The sequence below is a fragment of the Cuculus canorus genome, chromosome 6 (assembly GCF_017976375.1).
Source record: "Cuculus canorus isolate bCucCan1 chromosome 6, bCucCan1.pri, whole genome shotgun sequence".
NCBI classification, from domain to species: Eukaryota; Metazoa; Chordata; class Aves; order Cuculiformes; family Cuculidae; genus Cuculus; species Cuculus canorus.
In genome coordinates this window covers 27,975,125-27,994,533 of record NC_071406.1, presented here as the reverse complement: position 1 = coordinate 27,994,533, position 19,409 = coordinate 27,975,125, and the positions used below count along the sequence as shown (strand labels likewise).

The window sequence follows — 19,409 nt, the reverse complement described above, 5'->3', positions numbered from 1 at the left end:
AATACCCACCTGGTACAGTACTAGATATGATGGGTTTGTGCCATTTAGTACTTACTAGGCTAAAGAAATGAGAACATTTTAAGCTGTTACACAGACCTTCACCCATGAACTGCTAAATTAGTTGAAAACTGCAAGCAAACAGGAGAAAAGGGCACCTTTCTCAAGAAAAACAAAGGAGTTACTACATGTATCTGTGATCACATGTACCATCAAGTTCTGATAGGGAAATCATATGCTCAATCTAAGGAATAACTGTGAATGCAGAAAGAACTGGTCTGCTTACAACTAGGACTGGTTACTTAACTGAAACAAAATATGGTCTAAAGCCTTCTAGTCCACACTAAGGACAGTTCTCACTGCGCTGTTCTCCTTTAATCCACCAAACTGGGATCTCACAATCTCATTTTCAACTATTTCTTACTTTCTCTTGGTGTATGTCTAAAACCCATCCTGACGAACTGTTGCCTCGCCCACATGAATTATACAAGCCCACATTTAACCCATATGGAAGGTCACTTTGAATACGATGGTGTGCCTATACACACACACATGGTCATGAATTTCATAAGCTCACAAGATACAGCAGTTCATCACCACTACCTTTCTGCCATCTCAACCTGAGGCATATAAATGACAGATCAGGCACAGGTTTTTGGGTACAGAGGCAGCTGAAGGATAAATGGGTAACTCTCTACATCAACTTTCATTTAGTATCTAACATGCCGTGGGCTGGTTCTGCAGAGACAGCCTAAACAAGGAAATAAAGAGGAGAGGGGGGAGAGGTTTTTATTCACAGCACATCTGCCTCCCACTACTGACTGCCAGGATTCCCAGGGAAGAGACATAAGCAGTTGCAATTGTTTCAGGAATCTCTGATCAGACTCAGCAACTATTCACGTCTGTTCAGGTGCTGTCTGGGAATAACCTCAATCACCAGTCAGCAGCTTCTAGCGACACTGCCGTCCAGTTAGCAGAATATGCTATAACATGCTTGTTGCAAAACTTCCAGGTGGGGCAAGAGGGAAAACATCTTCAGAAACAGAAGAAAGGAACTTCCCACATTATCCAAAATGAAGTTAAATAAAAATAACTTTTTCCAAGTCTTTCCAAAATAATTTATTCATTGGCAAACCAAAAAAAATGAAGAGAACATTGGTCTAAGACAATAATTTTTCAAATGTTGCAAGTGAGTGAAAATAAGATTCTCACTGACAGTTATATTAATTACAGTATTGATGGCAGCTATAATTACTAGATCTATAATAGGAGTTTGAACGTGCAACAGTTTCCTCATTAGAGAGTTGCTAACAAAGCTGAAGTGACTGCAGCCATTCACCCTAAGCACAACTTTGTAATTATAGCTGGAATAAATACCAGCACCTGATGCTGAGGAACAATCAGAGAATCCAATGCTCTTACCCCTCCCTCACAGCAAGCCGCAGTCTTTATAGGCAAGTTACCCCTTCCATCTCCATTTACACAGGAAAACAGAAATAAGAGCCAAAGAAAGACTTAAACATCTGTTCTGCCATTCAGGGAATGCTCAAAAATCAAAAGGTGAATATTGTTATTTGTTTTAAGTGATTTATCATCTTGATACCAAGAGCTATGCATGTTTTTAAAAGGAGATCCTGAAGAAAGGGATTGATGACCAAATGTATCTGTTCGGTGCACTTTTCCAAAGGTATCAGTAGGTCAAAAGGAAACAACTCTCTCCACTCAAATATTCCTATTCTTCACATGGTGCTGAAGAGAATTATTTTCCCACCTCTAAGTACATTTGATAAGAAGGTGTATAAAAGCTAAAGCCAAAGATTTGTGTATTTTTAAGTTACTCCTCTCTTTAAGATAAATATTCATTCCTTAAAATATTTTTCCCATGTACAGCCAAAATGTTTCTGGTGACCTGTATCCAATTTTCAGTCTCCCTTCAATACAACAGCTTGAAAACAGATGCTGAGACACTTTTGTATGATTCAGCATAATTTAGTCTCCAACTCCTCTTGACAAAAATACGAACAGTACAGAGAAACACTCTAGCTGAAATACCAGAAAGCCCTTTGCAGTCATACTTTTAACCTGTAGAACTTCCACAACTCAATAAAAGCCATATTCCAAATTCAAATTAAAACATACTGTTGCCTATGTTCCTGAAGGCTATCATTCCAGGCCCTTTTCTTGTTTTTGTCCTCCTTTTTCCATGGTGAGAAATCAACAGTAATGCAAAGAGGGTAAAAATTCCTCACAATCAACCAAAAAAGGCCAAAGACAGGGTGGGGAAATAAAAAAAAATCACCTATATCAAGCTCATTCCTTTTCCCAAATGCAACACTGAAATTAGATCTCTTCTTTTCCTGACCTGCCATTTACAACCAACTCCTCATTTCTCTCTCGTTCCTCTGGCTGAGGGAAAGATGAAGTCACCCATCACTGTGACTGCTGGGAGACAAGACCCGCATTTGTTCCAGGGCCTCCCAGCTGGTCCATTCACACAATGCTTGTATAGTAACACGAGACCATACTTCAGTACTTCTGTCTGCTGCCTGCATTGACTGCTGCAAGGTGCCGGATTTACCACATCCCTCCTGAATTCTGAAGTACCATAGAATCGTTAAGGTCGGAAAAGACCTCAAAGATCAATATGATGTGTAGGTAGGTGTCACATTGGCAAGCCTCCAGTCATCTAGAATCTCCCCTGTTAATCAGAACTGCTAATAAAGGACAGGCTGGCTTGGCAAGGTCCTCCACCAGCTCCCCTGGTACTCTCGAGTGGATCCCATCTGGTTCCATAGACTTGTGAACATCCAGGTGGTGTAGCAGGTCATTAACTGCTTCCTGTCCCCTATGTCCTGTCTTCTAACTTAGAGGGCTGAATGCCCTGGGGACAACTGCTGGCTACTAAAGACTGAGGCAAAGAAGGCATTAAGCAGTGGAAACCTTCCCCCTCTCCACACCCAATTAAGGATAGAGATTCTCCTTGGCTCTCCTTTTGCTGTTAATGTATTTGTAAAAACATTGTTTTGTTATCTCTTACAGCAGTGGCCAGATCAAGTTCTAACTGGGCTTCTGCCCTTCGAATTTTCTCTCCGCACGGCGGCCTCCTTCATTTGCATTGTGCCATCGTAATTCAGAGAAACTCAAGCTAAATGACATTACCCAATTCTCAATTTACAGCTGTCTGAACTTTGAGAAGAAAAAAAAAAAACAGTTTGCAGAAGCAGCAGGATTATAAAGAATATTGTTTTCCAATTTGGGAAGATGCCCTTGCAGCTATTTGCCTTTTTTTTTAATTTTATTCCTGCAAATTCTTGCTTATTGCCATGGGGCTATGAAATTTATGGTGCTTGTCTGGAATGCTTCCCTCCCTACTTACATAAAAAACAACTGGACTCTTCAACCATTGTCTGCAATGCTTTCTCTTTTCCCTGGAATTGTTATAAATTTTAGGGTCCTACAGATAATTTTCTTGTTGAAGAGAAAACTAGAGGCTATTATATTGATGTTTTTAAATATATTTACTGACGCATAACATCATTTCTTGTACAGAGATATTACAAGTCGTAACATCTCTGTGAACCAAGTCTGTGGCAGTCTTTAGCTAAAATTATCCACCACAGACCCTCTGGCCTTTATTGTTTTACATGCACACACCACAAAGACACTGCAGCACAAAAACAATTTTTGTTAGACAAAAGTAAATGGAAACAGAATGCCCTCCCTAATAGAGGAAAACAAATGGCAAGCAGGAAGATCAGATGAAAGGTTTGAGAAGAAGCATACTCTCCCTCTTTGTGGGGAGAATCCTTTATTCTCTTTCAGAAGACAGCAATTCTCTGTGGCTCCCCAAGCTAATCGACTCTCCTCCATCCCCTCTCATCTCTTCTGCAGCTCAGGCTGCTCTCTGCCATAAGAACACCCTCGCTGCCACTCAGCGCCTCTCCAGCCTGTGCTTCTCCCACAGGCTCCTTTCTTGTTTCAGCCTCTCCCTGTCTCTTCTGCACTGCACACGCAGGGCTCTTGAAAGCCAAGCACGCTCCTTTGCACTCTGGAAGAGAGAAACCTCAGATCCCAGTGCCCAGGACTCAACCTGACTCAGGAGTCAGCCCATGACCATTATACATACAGATCTCCATGATATTTGAAGACACTCTCCATGATATTTGAAAAGTCATGGCAATCAGGGGAAGTCCTTGGTGACTGGAATAAGGGTAACATAGTGCCCATTTTTCAGAAGGGTAGAAAAGATGACCCTGGCAACTACCGACCTGTCAGCCTCACCTCTGTGCCTGTAAAGATCATGGATCCTCCTAGAAGCTATGCAAAAGCACAAGGAGGACACGGAGGTGATTAGTGGCAGCCAGCATGGCTTCACCAGGGGCAAGTCCTGTCTGACCAACCTAGTGGCTTTCTATGATGGGATAACTGCAGCAGTGGACACGGGTAAACCAACAGATGTGATCTATCTACACTTCTGTAAAGCCTTTAGCACGGTCTCCCACAACATCCTTCTCTCTAAGTTGGAGAGGCATGGATTCGATGGGTGGACCATTCAGTGGACAAGAAATTGGTTGGATGGTCGTATTTAGAGAGCAGGGGTCAATGGCTCAATGTCCAGATGGAGATCCATGACAAGTGGTGTCCCTCAGGAGTCCATACTGGGATCAGGGCTGCTTAGTATCTTCATCAATGATATAGACAGCGAGATTGAGCGCACCCTCAGCAAGTTTGAGGGTGACACCAAGCTGAGTGGTGCAGTTGCCACACCGGAAGGACGGGATGTCATCCAGAGGGACCTGGGACAGGCTGGAGAAGTGGGCCTGTGAGAACCTCATGAGGTTCAACAAGGCCAAGTGCAAGGTCCTACACCTGGGTCGGGGCAATACGCAGTTTCAATACAGGACAGGGGATGATATGATTGAGAGCAGCCCTGCAGAGAAGGACTTGGTGGTGCTGGTTGATGAGAAGCTTGACATGAACCAGCAATGAGCCCACAGCAGTGAGCAATGAGCCAGCTCACAGCACAGAAGGCCAACCATATCCTGGGCTGCATCAAAAGAAGTGTGGCCAGCAGGTCAAGGGAGGTGATTCTGCACCTCTACTCTGCTCTTATGAGAGCCCACCTGGACTGCCGTGTCCAGTTCTAGAATCCTCAACATAAGGAGGATATGGAACTGCTGAAACAGGTCTAGAGGAAGGCCCCAAAGTTGATCAGAGGGCTGGAGCACCTCTCATATGAGGACAGGCTGAGAGAATTGGGGCTGTTCAGCTTAGAGAAGAGAAGGCTCAAGGGAGACCTTATAGTGACCTTCCAGTACCTGAAGGGGGCCTACAAGAAAGATGGGGAAGGACTTTTTACCAAGGCATATAGTGATAGGATGAGGGGGAATGGCCATAAAAATTGCAGAAAGGAAGATTTAAATTAGACATAAGGAAGAAATTCTTCACAATGAGGGTGGTGAGGCACTGACACAGGTTGCCCAGGGAAGCTGTGGATGACCCACCCCTGCAAGGGTTCAAGGCCAGGTTCATGGGGCCTTGGGCAGCCTGATCCAGTGGGAGATGCCCCTGCCCATGGCAGGGAGGTTGGAACTGGATGATCTTTAAGGTCCATTCCAACCCAAACCAATCCATGACTCCACGATCTCTAATTTGTTCATCACTGTCTTCCTTAGACACGCATAAATATAATGAAAAACCATCACCGATACCATTTATTACAGACATGCTATAGACAATTATAAACATTTACTTAAAAGATTTTCTTCTATCAGGAAATGGAATGTTGCCTTTTTCCTTACGGCTTTTCTTTTGTCATAATGTGCTTCCACGTTATTCTACTCATGCTATCACATTTGTGCTCAACATTTATAACAAATAGTGTAAGCTCAAGAAGAAAACTCATCTTTTCCCCGAATGATGAGGCACAGAAAAACTCCTTTCTGTGTACCTAGGTGATCATACAGGCACATTATTTACAAGCACTACTGTCTTGTGCCAAAGTAGCACTTGTATTTTAACTAAGGAACTCAATTTGAAAAGCTAGTTGTTTTCATCTTGCTGCACTGCGTCAGTAATTTACAGACAACAGAAGTTCAAACACATGCCCATGACTAAAATTTTTCTCATGATTACAGCTTTTAACCTCAATCACTTCAGGGTGTATGTCTTCATTTCTTCCTTCTTTCAAAATCTGCCCAGAATACTCTCTATTATGGTACCATAGCACCTGCTCAGCACATGTGGATGGTTCAGCCTTACTCTCAATTCTCATCAGTTTTGTCAAAGAGTGCCTAAGTCTTGCGGTTCTCCTTTCTTAAAGAAAATGCTGTACACTTGAGTTTAAAGCCATGTAGATTGACCTTTTCCTGGAATCACCGTCAAAAACTAGTATTTACACAGATTCACGGTTAACAGTGTATTTTCCCTGAACTTTTATGTTTTGGAAATATTTTTTCTTAACCGCAAATATGGTTGAAACAAGCATATGGTAGAAACCACACTTAAATTTAAATTGGTTACATTAGAAAAAAGAAAGACAGAAGAGAAGTTCTGCCATTTGTGCACAATTAAAAACTGAAAACTTACATCAACACAATGGCAAAAGAAACATCTCCATGCCAGTTATAATCCTTTTTTTTTTTTTTTTTAATTCCAACAGAAAGCTGTACACAGACGTTAACGTTTATCTGGAATAAGAGTGTGCTCTGCCTCACACCCTCTGGTGGATCAAAAATCAGCTTCTGAGGTTAGCAGGGGATTGACTAACAAGAAGCAATGGGCTTAAGAACACTGTGCAACCTCAGAGAAATAACGTGAGGTTTGCAGTTCAGGATTCAAACGTGGTCAGGGGAACTTTGGAGCTCCAACCGTTCCCCCTGGGCTCCCTCTAAACTCATCAGGGTTTTTAGGCTAAAAGTTCTGATATCAACTTTGATGCCTAAATTCACACAGCTGAGAATCACTGGGGCTGACCACTACCACAAAAAGCAACGATTCCAACCCCTAAATTTCACTCTTTTGCTCTTAAGCCTCCTTGTTCAGTAAAGCACAATTCACCTCCAGGCTGAAATCCTTTTACTCTTTGGGATTTAGTTTGCAGGTTGCTGTTATAGGGCCAGATCCAGGCAACTGCTAAGAAAACCAGAGTTTATCACTCATGAGCATTTTCACCAGTCTGTGCTGCCTACAGCATTGCCAAATTCTATATTAAAAATTGATTCAAGCAATTGAGTGCAAACATCGATAGGACTTTTTGGTAAGATGACAGGTAAGGCACATAGGAAAGACGAGCATTGCTGCTGCATCAGGGGCAACTAAATATTATGAGGCTGCTTGGTTGGTTTGTTTTTCCAGGTAACACAGAAATACTATTTTAGAGAATAAGAGATATACTCGGACAGAATGCCTTAAGTGGACAGAAACAGATTTACAATAGATCACCTACACAGTTAAAGTCATAATTTTAAATTCTGGTCCTGCTTATAAAAACGCTGACCATGATGGGGAAAATGCCGTCCATCAAATGTGTATCAAACTGTCAACTGTTAAAGGCCATATCAATGACAATTACTCTGCTGCTTGCTTCCAAATTACACTTGCCTGGACAGACAGTTTATTTTCTAAGCTGCACATTCCTCAAAACATTTTTTTTAGAGCTCCTTCTGAGCAAATCACAACAAAGTTTCCAGTCAGAGTAGAAACAAAACACCATAAATACTATATGCATACACACACAATTGTGAAACTGCACTTCAGCATAGATGGTTCTTGGCTGGAAGATCTCTGAACAGACACAATAAAAACAACCACCTTTTAAATCAAAAAGTCAGAATGACTTTTGAATTGGTCCTATCATGAAGCAGTTCAGGCACTGGAAACAAAATATTGCAAGCAGGGTATTAATTTATATTTAAATATAGGAAAGGCCTATATATATATGCCTATTTTTCTTTTTATCAGAGAAATTTCACGTTAACAGGCATGCCGAGAGTTCTGCTGGTCAGCGCTTTTTGAGAGCACTGAGCAATTAGCGTGGGTAAATTTGGTCACTGTCAGATTTATTGCTTACCACCACCTGAGGCACCATATAATGGTTTTGCCATGTACTTAAAATGTAGCTGACATTAGCTTGTACGTTCCCCCTCGTGATAGGGCTGCACCACTTTCGTTTTATTTATAAAATATGTAAGGCTCTGCCGATGTGACTTTTATGTTTAAAGCTAACTCAAATTGCTCATAATAGCACCTATCAATACAATTTCAGATCTGCAGCTCTCTGTTCTTTCCAAAGTACACACTGCACTTTTTAAATTCCCATGGATACAAGATTAGATTAACGAACTAGGATGATGTAACAGTTAAGACAATCGACTTAAATCTATAAACCGATGAAAATCCATTTTCAACAAGCTCTCCCTTTTACATATTAACCCAGTGCAGAACAACATATTTCCTTGTCACTCTAAATCAGGGGTACTTTCCTCACAAAGAAAATTAAAAGCAATTGCCCACAAGTAAAACCCGGTAAAGGCTTTAAGCAGAGATTGTTTTGAGGTGGTGCCATATATTTCGAAAGAATAGTTTTCTCTGATTGCATGTGCCATAACATATTAAGTTAGATTTCACTGACGAAGCATATGAACTGTTCTCACAGTTTTTATGACCGGAATGAAATGCCTTTGTAGTGTTGTCATTGTCAGGATATTTGGTGCCTAACAAAATGACTATGGAATATTTACACTTACAGCTTTTGGAGTTTCAAAGACAGGCATATAAGAATCGTCTGTGTACATTATTTCACTAATAAAGTTAACATAGATCCCATTTTCAGGATCAAAATCTACATCCATATGAAAACACCATCTCTGGTCTTAGGGCACCAGGTTACGTGTGTACGCACAGAAGATGTGCAAGTAATGCTGCTACTTTCTCCCTGTTTCAAAATTTCTCTAAGGAAAGTTTACAGTTGAAGGACAGGAGTTCAGTTTGGATCTTAACCGGGTATTCTTCTCTTACACTTAATGCCACAATACACATCAGTTCTAGAGTAATCTCAGGATCTTCTCACTTGTATTGACACAGTGCTCAAATTTTCAGCTTCTCAAGAGACAGGGAGCACACAGAGTTACTGGAGTACTGGGAGAACCATGACTCTGCTCCAAAGGGTTTTGGCTGGAGGTACCACATTGGCAGAGGGAGATGAGGCAGAGTGGAAGGAGCTGCAGCCGAATCCTCTGGCGCAAGGATTAATCACCTTGCTCACAAGAAGGAGTTGTGTTATTTTTCCCCAACCCAAGCTCTAGCAAAATGTGCAGCTCCTATCCTGGCCGGGCAGGCTGATTAAGAGCTTTTTGAGAACCCACTGGCTGTTGCCAACAAGAATCAGCACTCTCCTCCACAGGTGAGGCTTTCTCTTTCAAAGTTGTCCAGATGAAACAACTTTGCGAATCATCCCATCCTCGTGCCCCCATTGAGCGATACACGGCCTCCAACTCCCAGCTTCAGACACAATATTAAAAACTAGAACAGCTTCAAACATTTTAGGCTTTTAAGTATCATTTGGGAAAAAATAATAATTTGTGTTATATTAGAATTTCTCAACATCCTCACGCAAAGTTTTTTTGTTTGAGGAGGGTGAGGTTTTGTTTTGGGGTTTTTTTTAAATGTAATCTCTTTCAAATGGGATTCAGATATCAATGGAAACTAAACTTTAGACATACTTAAAAATACCAGTCGTCTTAGTCATCCAGTGTGATGGACACAGCAAATGGCATTCATTTCATTGAACAGACTGGGTTTTTTTAAGCAGCATAATATCTGTAGTTACTGAATCTAAATCAATCATTTTAGGCTAATATATCCTATAAGATTATAGGACTAATAGATCTCAGACTCTCGCACCTCATTTTTATTCACAGATTGAAAGGTGAAAATAAGCATTTCTTCTATTTCAATTCCCAGCCCATTTCTCAACTTCAAATGAATTATTTAATGAACTGTACTAGCTGAATAAACTGACAAAAAGAAAATATTCTGCACACCTGCAAAAGAGGCCATGCTGCCAAAAGCTGGTTTAGCACTTCAGCTAACATCAGTTACAGGTGCTTATGCTGTCACTTTTCCACAGTTCATTGGTTTAATTGTCTTTAAGACTTTGGCAGCTGAACTGTACAACTTGAATATCGCTTTGGTCGCATTTTATTGCTAGTAGTAAAATACATTTTTTAAAATATTTTAATGGTATTTCAAAGGAGCATCACAAATTGCAACATTAGTATAGTTTTCTGGTCATATTTAAATATTATATTTAAAATTTAAAACAGTGTTTTATATATCCGATCTAAATTAAGAATCTGTTCTGTTTTGACCTTTCCTTAAAAAAATAACTCCTGTTATGATTATTTTCTATTCTGGTCATGATAAAGTAGTTTCAGTCTCAGATTTCAAACTTCTTCCTGCCAATTTTAAACAACATTCAGATTACAAGTGCGAAACCTCCTGAACTTGAAAGAAACTTTTTGGGAGGTTTCAAGGAATGATAAGAACGTAAGGGCAGCCATGCTGGGTTCTCCTCACCCTTTATCCTGCATCTAACAGTGGTAGCAAACACTCAGGGAGAGGGCATAACCGCAGAGTGGTGTATCCTACCCAGCTTGCAAAACATAAGGTCTACAAGACGGCTGAACTGGAGTGGCACGTAGACCACCACATCTTATCAGTCACTGATGAGCCACCTCCTGTCAATTTGTCTAACCCGAGTGGCACTCACTGATTTTTGGCCTGTAACACTGAATTACACAGTTTAGCTAAACGCTTCGTGAAAACATTAGTTCTGAGTTGTTCTGCTTTGTGATCTGTTAAAAAAAAGTTTTGTTCAAGACTCATATGAGGAGCAAAGTGAATAATCATTCCCTAACATTTAAAATGGCAAGATGACTATTCCTATAGGAAAGTTAAAAAAGGACTCAACTACTAAGGGCCATTTGCAGACTCCCTCTTACTAAGTAATGAGTTACAAAGAAAGCAAAACACAGATCAACAGCCAGTGTGTCTATGGGAAAATTGTGCAACATATTGGGAGAGAGGTGCGTCTTTTGCCAACTACATTCAGGAGTAGTAAATACACAACTCTCCATGTTACTTGGCTGAGATTCTCAATATCTGTTGGGAGAAACAGTCAAAATATGAAACAACGCTTCAAAGTAAAGAGATAAAAAAATTAACTATCAGCTAAGGCTCCTGAAAGGGTAAATTAAATAGAAAGTAATGAGAAAGAACTACATGGCAATGGGCAAACTGACTGAATCATTTAACTGTTAGGTCTAACTTCTCTAATGATGACTTTCATAAAGATGGGTTCATCTGTCATCTGTATACTGAACGTATTCGTATGGAACCAAAGAGTAAACAATTTTTAGCAAACAAACATAGCAAAAAATCAGCCAAGCTTAGCAGGCTCACATCCTTTATCTTACCTAGCACTGGAGTCTGCTGATAGAGACTGCAGTACAGCCTTCCAAAACCTTCCATTGCAAGTATCTGGCTTACAAAGTGTGTTTGTCTTTTTTTCCTTTTTTTTAAGGGATACTACCTTGGAAGCCTGCCACGCATCATTACAATATACAAACACTCACAAAAGCAGCAACATCACAAAATTAGTAAAATAGACAAAAATCTTAGGAAAAACATTGACATCGAATAAAGTGTGTCAAAAACCAGTGCAGACTATCTGCAAAAAAAAATAGTTGCAGACTATTATTTTGTAAGAGAATTTCCTTCATCATTCCAAGTCCCACCTATCACCATCCCCCAAAACCTTCCCTGAGGCAATAAAAGGCTGGAAATTAACATCTCCACTAGAGAGCTACTGCAGGAAAGCATGTAACTTGTGATGGCAAAATATTTTTCTCCCTATTTAACATATTTTCATAGGGATACCCCATTGCCCCAAGGTAAGGCAGGTAAAATCAAGTGCAAAAGGAACAGAGACAAGGGGAATAATTAATGAGTCTATTTTTGGGGAAATCAGAGGCAGAGGGGCTATTAAAAAGAAAAGGGATTCTTTGGTAATCAACTATGCACATAAATTTATTACCTAAGCTACTACTCAGTTCTAGGGTACAGGGAAAGGAAGGAGAGACTGGCTTGTTTTCTAAATGGGCAACCCAGAGGCAGAGAAACACTTGAACTTTTAAAAAATATATCTTTACAGAAAGCATTGCCGTATTCTTCTGCCACAATACAAAGATAAACTTTAGCTATGCTGGTACAAAGCTCATTTCCATGAGTCAAGGACAACCAAATAATATCAAGCTTAAGTCATGAGGTCAAAATATACCAAGCCTGCATTCTGACTGAAATGAGAAGTTATCTTCAAACCTTTAGCTTGCCTGAGAACAGAAACCATCTGTTTTAGGAACACAAGTAGACTTTAATTAATCATCACAATTCTTTAAAACCAGATTAAACTGAATGCTGCAGAGGAGAAAAATCTATCAAGCACAGTGTCATCCTTACAACAGCTATGACAAACAGCACAGAACAACATTTGATATTACTACTATGAGAGCAGCCTTCTGGTGCAGAGAAAGAGAATAAAGTCATATTTGCTTATGGAAATACGCAGTATTGCCTCAAACCACAGAAGGCAATATGTGCTTTTATAATGCATTTTTTTTGAAACTTACCCATTTCAAAATGTTAATTTTCCCTGAATCATACAGGAGAAAATTATGATATGCATGTAGTACACACACTGTACTGACAAACACCGGAATCCCCTGCCAATAAACTGACATTGCAAGATTAAGATGAACACGATAGCTTTTATGTAAGAAAAAGTGTCTTTCTGACTTACTCTGACACAGCATGTATGCTGTACACAACCATCAGCAACACTGTTTATCAAATGAAGAGTTTCAGTTCATATCTCTTTTCATAATTTAAAAAAAACCATAATCATGTAGCTTCCTCTGTATTTAAAAATACGCTGTCTGCGTATCCATAGTATCTCAAAACCAGCTTGAAAGAGGACTAACCAAATATATGCTGTTTCAAATGCCCCTAAGCCTACTTGCAATGCTTCTACTTCAAAGCAGACAAGAAAGAAAAGGAATTCTTTCCAGGCTCTGAAGTTTGAGCACAGAAACAGACAACATCCGTACCCTGAAGGTAACAATTTCAGCCCTGTCAGGCCTATCAAGGGAGAAACTTCCAAAGACTCCTGGAATAAACCTTGCCTTCAATTCCTTCGGACTTCAAACTAAGACACTGTCAATGGAAGCATCTCTGTTGACTGGCTTAGAAACTCAAACACACAGGGCCATTCAAACTAAATGGGTGTTTTGAACAATCCCACAAAGCACAATTTAAACTACAGCAAGTCTCAAAACACAGGATTATATTAAACCAATTAAACCCTCTATCTGAAGTCCCTGAAACACCTTCAAAGAAATTCCAAAAAAGTGCAAGTAAGGTTCCCCAAACATTCAAAAGACAGTGTCTCAACACCAACAGCGCACCAAAAAGTAAAATCAGAAGTTTGTAGGCTATACTGTCACTATCCTGTACCAGACCTACTGAGGGCTGGAACATTCCCACGCAGCAATCTCTGTTTTCAGGAAACAAATGTCCACTGTGAAGACAAAACATAAAATGTCTAGAAATTAAAGAACTGGCTGTTCAAAAGCACAAGTGCCTCAATGTAGCTTGAAATTCAACTCTCATTGCCATTCATAAGCTTATTTTAGGAGAGAGACTGTCATCAACCATTCCAACCACCATTTTTACCCAAGCTTCCTACCAACTTCCCTACAACACTGATCAGGGGGGCGTGCGTATGTGTACGTGTATATATAAGAGAAAGCTTCTCAGAGATTTTTTTATAAAGCAAAAGCATGCAAATTTTGAAATAACAAAGTATGTCCTTTCTGTGAGAATAGCAAGACACTTGCCATACTTTGCAGTGAGAGCTCCCAAAGGGAGTAGTTAAACTCCTACAGTTTACAAGATAATTTTATAATCTGCTAACCGTAACTGTTATAAGCAATTATTTCTTTATCTAGCCTCAATTTTAACTAAATGCTAATAAAGTCATAAATCCATTAAAAAGGTAAATTTTATTGTAATAGCCAACAATCAAAGTAACCTAAGGCTTCCCTTAATGCTCACACACAGAAAACAGCTTCAGGAATCTTCAACCTAATTCCCAAAGAAAGGGAGAAAGAAGAAAATATAATTAAAACAACAAAAAAAACACCATCACGGAGATATCTACACTCACCTGACTTTTTTCCCCTACCTCAGTATTCAGAAGGGACAATTATTACCGAATACTGTCTGTCTTCCCCCAGGCAAAATCATGACTCCTTAATGCCAAGAAGAGGAGCGAAAGAAAAGCAACAACTAAGTTTGTGTGCACTTGACCATCCTCTATCAAATAAAGCAAACAGTGCGGCAGTCACAAAGGCATTTCCAGCTCAAACTGACACCTACCTTTGTTGCAGCAAGGCAGGTGTCTGTCTCTTCTCCCAAGTGACAAGCAGTGGGGCAAGAGGAAATGGCCTTAAGTTGCGCCAGCCAAAGTTTAGATTGGATACAAGGAAATATTACTTCACCGAAATGGTTGTCAAACTTGGACACAGGCTGCCCAGGGAAGTGGTGGAGTCACTGTCCTGGAGGTATTTAAAAGATGTGTAGATGTGGTGCTCAGGGACATGGTGTAGTGGTGGAGCTGGCAGTATTAGGTTAAGGGCTGAACTTCATGATTTTAAAGGTCTCTTCCAAATTAAACAATTCTGTGAGTCTATAAAATGGATCCTCCATAAATAAATTAGTATCCTCTCTCTTGCCAATAGTGATTGAAAATGAAAAAAACCAAAATCTGACATCACAAAAAAAAAACCTGAAAAGCTAAACCTCTTAATCCTCCTTTCTTTTTCAGCTACCTACCATGCCAGGAAAACCACTGGAAAAGAAGACTAAACTATTGGGTGCAAAAGGAAACCAGAAGAGCCAGCAGTGCACTTATGGGTGCACAGAAAATGGCAAGACGGCTTCTGAGGGCCAACACAACTACAAACCTTAACAACTCTGACAGTTTGGCTCATTTAGTGAAAAGCCTTATAAGAAACTGAAAACGCTCCTACTAAAACCAAAGCATTTGTACTGGCACCCTGTATACTTGAGAAGTTATGACACAGCAATGCTTTTTAAAAAAAACACAGAACATTTCTGAAATGGCAATGCCTCATATTCTGTGGGAACAGCTAGCTTGCAGCTGGAGCTAATGATCACCCAGAGCACTACTTATACAGTAGTGGTCTGTGAAGAAGCACACTTTCATGGACACGAGCTTAGCAATAGCCTGCAGGCCTCTGCTTAAAACACCATAGAATCATAGAATGTTTGGGTTGGAAGGGACCTTAAAGATCACCCAGTTCCAACACCCTGCCATGGCCTTGAACACCTCCCACTGGATCAGGTTGCTCAAAGCCTCATCCAACCTGGCCTTGAACACCTTCCGGGATGGGGCTTCCATGACTTCTCTGGGCAACCTGTTCCAATATCTCATCATCCTCACAGCAAAAGAAAATTATCGCACTATCTAATCCAAATCTTCCCTCTTTCAGTTTAAAATTGTTCCCCTCTCTCCTATCACTGCAGTCCCTGATTAAGGGTACCTCCCCAGCTTTTCTGTAGCTCTCTTTAAGTACTGGAAGGCTGCTCTAAGGTCTCCCTGGAACCCTCTCTCCTCTAGGCTGAGCAACTCCATCTCTCTCAGCCTATCCTCCTAGAGGAGGTGCCCCAGTTCTGTAATACCTTTCTTGCAATCATCACCTCCTCTGCACTCACTCTAACAGATCCATGTCCTTCCTGTGCTGAGGACTCCAGAACTGATTACAGGACTCTAGGTGAGGTCTTACCAGAGCACAGTAGAGGGGCAGAATCACCTCCCCGCTCTAACTCCTGGCCACACTTCTTTTGATGCGGCCTAGAATATCGTTGGCCTTCTGGGCTGCAAGCGCACCGTGCCAACTTACACTGAGCTTCTCATCCACCAGCACCCCCAAGACCTTCTCTGCAGGGCTGTTCTTAATCCATCCTCTGCCCAGCCTGTATTTGCGCTTGGGGTTGCCACAACCCAGGTGCAGGACTGTGCACCTGTCCTTGCTAAATTTCATAAGGTTTGCACAGACTCATCCGTCGAGCCTGTCAAGGTCCCTCTGGATGGCATTTCTTCCCTCCAGAGTGTAGACCGCATCACACAGCATGGTGTCATCAGCAAACTTGCACTCAATCCCCCAGTCCATGCCCGCGACATGCTGTCTGTAAACACCACGGTCCCAATACCAACCCCTCAGGAATGCCACTCATCACTGGTCTCCACTTTGACATTGAGCCATTGACCACAACTCTACACGTGACTATCCAGCCAACTCCTTATCCACCGAGTGGTCCATCCATGAAATCCATGTTTCTCCAATTCAGAGATCAGAATGTCATAGAGGACAGTGTCAAATGCTTTGCAGAAGTCCAGGTAGATGATGTCAGTTGCTCTTCCCTTATCCACCAAAGCTGTAGCCCCAACATAGAAGGCCATCAAATTTGCCAAGCATGATTTGCCCTTGGTAAAGCTATGCTGGCTGTCACCAATGACCTCCTTATTTTGCATGTGCCTTAGCAGAGTTTCCAGGAGGATCTGCTTCATGATCTTGCCAGGCACAGAGGTGAGACTGACCAGCCTGTAGGCCTCCAAGTCTTTCTTTTTTAAAAATGGGAGTTACGTTTCCTCTTTTCCAGTTGGTGGGAACTTCACTGGACTGCCACAACTCCTCAAATATGATGGATAGTGGCTTAGCAACTTTATCCATCATTTCCCTTAGGGCCCACGAATGCATCTCATTAGGTCCCATGGGCTTGTGCACCTTCAGATTCCTTAGATGGTCTCACATCTGATCTGTTCCTACAGTGGGTGGTCCTTTGACCTCCCAGCCCCTGCTTTCCCTTCTGCAACTTGGGTGGCGTGGCTTGAGCCCTTGCCAGTGAATACTGAGGCAAAAAAGCTCTTGAGTACCTCAACCTTCTCCATATCCTGGGCAGCCAGGTCTACTGTTTCCTTCCAGATAGGCCCTAGTCTTCCTTTTATCATGGATGCACCAGTTTCATGCGAACATTACTACTAGGGGTACCCATTTATTTGGAAAAGACTTATTAAAAACCTTTAGTCTGAAGTTGGTAAACATCTAAACTAAAACATTTTGAAAATATTTCAGGAGGTTCACATCGATGTACACATAGCCCATTAGCTGATACCATAAAGTCGTGTTTTAACACTCCACATTGCTAGTTCACTTTTAATAAATCCAACAATAAAGATGTATGCATTCAAAACCCTCAAATTATTATCTGAAACACCCTAGACAGGACTCTTTGCATATACTGTTAATTTCTCCAATACACATAACCCCATCGATCATGGGCTCTCTAAAGCTGTAAACACACCACACAAGAGTGTCAACCACTGCCCCAGCAAAACTATCTTTAAGATGAGAGAACGGCTGTTTAACCATACATCAGCAACAAAGCAGTAGTTTTGAACAGGGAAGAAGGGCAATCAGTCAATAAGGTCCACAAAAGTAAGCACCTGCTCTGCAAAGCCTCAGATACCACCTCTGGTCAAAAAGAAACATTAAGACATAACATATGCAAACCCCCCAAACCAACCAACCAACACACACATTCAACAGAAATCAGTGCTAGTTAACCCAATAACTACTCTATCACCCACATGCAAGGCTCTCCAAATGTTTCCTCTTTCCAAACCCTCGTTACCTTACTAACTGTTGCATCGATTAATGTATTTGCACACAGTTTGCCAAAAATCCAACATAATACATTTTGCTGTTACAAAGATAATGATCAACAGTGACTAGACAAAACATACTCGATTAGAAAGCAAAAATCATCACCCATGAAGAATAAAGAAAATGTTTCTTAAACAACTTTGATATACCAATTTTAAAGAAATATTATAGCATCACAATTTATCCATTCAAAATAATTCTGTCTGATTATGTGAGCTCAGACCAAAGGAGGTCCAAGAACACTACAGACCAGAATCAAAACATTAGAGATAATGTCTAATCCCAGAGAGCATCAAGTTCTTATGGAAACAACGGGAAACCTGGGTTTCTACATAAAACCACAGATCTGGTTTCAAAAAATACAAAACATCCAACAGAAATTAACTGGCAAAATTGTTCCACAATCTGACAATTTATATAATGGATTCCCTGCATTTTGACCCCAAAGGCATTCTGCGAAGTACTCTAGAAGGTAAGCACATGGCAGTTCTGGCAGCAGCAGTACCATGGAATGCAAACTTGCTCACTATGTATATATGTAATCACATCCTTGCTCCCTTTTTAGAATTATTATTATTTATTTCTGCTAGCAAGTATAAGTCAACTCAATAATTGGCCAGGAAGCCAGAATACTGTGGTTCATGCATCAATGATATTGATGCAACCAAAGCATTTTGTGTTTCTTCATTTGCTTTTCAATTTGCCTCTAGTGTAAACAGGGACATAATTTAAGGTCCGGGGACTTGAACAGGAAAGATAAAGGCAAAAATATGAGTCTAAGGAACTGTAATCCATGATGTAAAATCCAGGAAAGTAAACAATTAAATTTCAGGGTGCAGACTGAGTTTATAGGACTGACAGGCAGAATCATTTACCTTGTAAAAGAAAACAACCCGTAAGAGAACCATTGAGACAAACATGTTATAATTATACTTTATATTTGAAGAAGGAAGCACACATTTTAACTTCAAATATATATTAGTATCGCACTGAAGGTGAAACAGAATCCTTATTGGCTGCTCTTCTCTTTATATTTCATCTCCTTTACACTCAATAGTGCAAGGATTCCACATACGCTATGAAAATTTAACTACCTGGTAGCTCAAGAGCTCCGGCATTTAACTGGTTTATATAAAATTGTGTGAGGTTGAAATACTCTTTCTCTTCAACCCTTAGCTTACACACAACAGTATGCTAGATAAACCACTTGGAATGATTTTATTTTAAAATACGGCTCAGAAGCATATGAAGAGCAATCTACACCTTATGAAACACGCTAAAATGTGTTTACACTGTGTTACATAAAAATATACAATAAAGTGACAAACCATTCAACTATTGAACCTTTAGCCACAAATGTTTCTATAGCTCCCACTTACCAAAACCACAGCTCAAATAGATACAAGTTATGGCAGGAATAAGTCTTCCCCCACGATTTTTAGGTATGAGGAATTCATAGGTGCCATTAAATACAGAAAGAGATTTTTCTAGATTCTAAATTATAGAAAGAAAATGAAATGATTCATTAACAAGAAATTTGAATCT

At 40.5% G+C, this 19,409-nt stretch overlaps 1 protein-coding gene across 3 annotated transcripts in view; it reads right to left on the bottom strand.

Moving 5' to 3' along the window:
• PARD3B (par-3 family cell polarity regulator beta) overlaps positions 1 to 19,409 on the bottom strand; it is a 421,427-nt gene that overhangs the window by 268,508 nt on the left and 133,510 nt on the right. The gene's annotated exons all lie outside the window — the stretch shown is intronic.